The 2,500-nt window shown below is 44.4% G+C and overlaps 1 protein-coding gene across 1 annotated transcript in view; it reads right to left on the bottom strand.

Moving 5' to 3' along the window:
• LOC123760048 (uncharacterized) overlaps positions 1–2,500 on the bottom strand; it is a 25,514-nt gene that overhangs the window by 22,080 nt on the left and 934 nt on the right. The gene's annotated exons all lie outside the window — the stretch shown is intronic.

Here is a 2,500-nt window from a genome sequence, read left to right as displayed (position 1 = left end):
AGGAAGCTCGAAAGAGTGCAGAAGTTTGTAATGAGAGTCGCCCAAGAGCTGCGAGGGATGAGGTATTAAGAATTACTGAAGGAGTTATACCTGACGACGCCAGAAAGGGGAGGGAGAGCGGAGACATTATACAGGCGTATAAAATATTTAAGGGGATTGAAGGGCGGAGGCGTTATGGCGTTATGGTTTTTCACACGTGAAAAAGGGGGAAATATTTACAATCAATACCAACAGGACAAAGGGGGAGGGGGGGGCACGGGTGGAAGTTGAGGCTCAGATGTGTCGTGTTAGAACGGTTTTTTAGCGTAAGGAAAGTGAGTAAATGGAATGACCTAAAGCAGCAGGTTATAGAGACAAACTCAATTCACAACTTTAAAAACAGGTATGATAGGGAAATACGTCACGAGTCACTGCATTAGACAACAGTGCATTAGACGCTGAATGGACAGCGTTCGGGAGTTGTAGTCGTAAGGGCTCGGGTTCGAATCCCGTTCGAGGCAGAAACAAATGGACAAAGTTTCTTTCATTTTGATTGGTCTCTTCACCTAGCAGTAAATGGGTACCACGGAGTTAGACAGCTGCTACGAGCTGCTTCCTGGGAAATGTGTGTGTGTGTGTGTGTACTCACCTAATTGTGCTTGCGGGGGTTGAGCTCTGGCTCTTTGGTCCCGCCTCCCAACTGTCAATCAACTGGTGTACAGATTCCTGAGCCTACTGGGCTCTATCATATCTACACTGGAAACTGTGTATGGAGTCTGTCTCCACCGCATCATTTCCTAATGCATTCCATTTGTCAACTACTCTGACACTAGAAAAGTTTTTTCTAATATCTCTGTGGCTCATTTGGGCACTCAATTTCCACCTGTGTCCCCTAGTGCGTGTGCCCTTTGTGTTAAATAGCATGTCCTTATCTACCCTATCAATTCCTTTGATAATCTTGTATGGATCATGTCCCCCTTACTCTTCTGTCTTCCAACGAAGTGAGGTTTAATTCCCGTAGTCTCTCCTCGTAGCTCATACCTCTCAGCTCGGGTATTAGTCTGGTGGCAAACCTTTGAACCTTTTCCAGTTTAGTCATATGCTTGACTAGATATGGGCTCCATACTAGAGCTGCATACTCCAGGATTGGTCTGACATATGTGGTATACAAAGTTCTGAATGATTCCTTACTGGGTGTGTATGTGCGTGTGTTAGAAATATATATGTAGTAGATATAATAGAAGAAAATAGATGGGTTATAAAGGCGGGGTCTAAGAGCTAATAGCTCGATTTTGCAGCCACAAATAGTAAATACATACACACGCGCGGGCACACACACACACACGCACGCACACACACACACATGGGGGCCTGGTAGTTGAGTGAACATCGCGCGGGTCTCGTAATCCTGTGGCCCGGGTTCGATTCCCGGCGCCGGCAGAGACAAATGAGCAGAGTTTCTTTCACCCTTACGCTTCTGCTACCTAGCAGTAAATAGATACCTGGGAGTTAGACAGCTGTTACGGGCTGCTTCCTGGGGGGAGGGGGGGGTGTAAAAAAAAGTAGTTAGCAACAGTTGATTGACAGTTGAGACGCGGGCCGAAAGTGCAGAGCTCAACCTCCGCAAACACAACTAGGTGAACACAAGTAGGAAAATATATTGAGTGGTACACACACACATCACCATACAAGCACAGTGGTACACACACATCAGTATACACACTCAGTGGTACACACACACACCTACAGGTACACACAAGAGTACACACAAACCAACATACACAGGCTCTGTATTAGAATCACTGGTGTCCCAGATGTGTGTGAATACACTGTCCTAGGGAGGAGTGGGGGGGGGGAGGTCGTGGCTCTCAGTGTTGGCAGATGACGGAGAACTGAAAACAATTTCAGGAAGATCTTGACAAACTACAGGAGAGGGCAGACAGATGGCTGCTAGAGTTCATTCCCAACAAATGTAAGGTAATGAAGATAAGAAAGGAGACAAGGAGTTATCTACACCATAAGGGAAAGAACTACAGGAATATGAAAACTTAAAAAATTATGGAACTGATAACATTTCAACACTAACATCGGAAGCACACATAAACAGGATAACATCGGCGCCATATGGATGGCTGGCAAATATTAGAGTGTCATTTAAGAACGTAAATAAGGGCTTTTTCTAGACAATATATACAGTCTATGTTCGACCAATACTCTAATAGCCAGCATTAGCCTCGAGTCAAACCCGTGTGAAACACAAAATCAAAATTTAAAAAGTGCAGAGGTTTGCAACAAGATTAGTTTCAGGACTAGGCGTTTCGCTATGGGGAGAGGTTAAGAGGAATTATATCTCACAAACCTGAGGGGGGACAAGAAACAAAGAGCATATGATCACAACATACAAGATACTGAGAGGGAATACACAAAGTAGACAAGATCAACCTACTTAAATTGAAAGTAGATCAAGAAAACCTGATGGAAACAGGAAACGGAAATGAGCCAAAGATATGTAAGGAAATAC

The sequence above is a fragment of the Procambarus clarkii genome, chromosome 16, assembly GCF_040958095.1.
Source record: "Procambarus clarkii isolate CNS0578487 chromosome 16, FALCON_Pclarkii_2.0, whole genome shotgun sequence".
NCBI classification, from domain to species: Eukaryota; Metazoa; Arthropoda; class Malacostraca; order Decapoda; family Cambaridae; genus Procambarus; species Procambarus clarkii.
The sequence above is the reverse complement of the archived record's forward strand: the minus strand, read 5'-3'. Positions and strand labels throughout refer to the sequence as shown.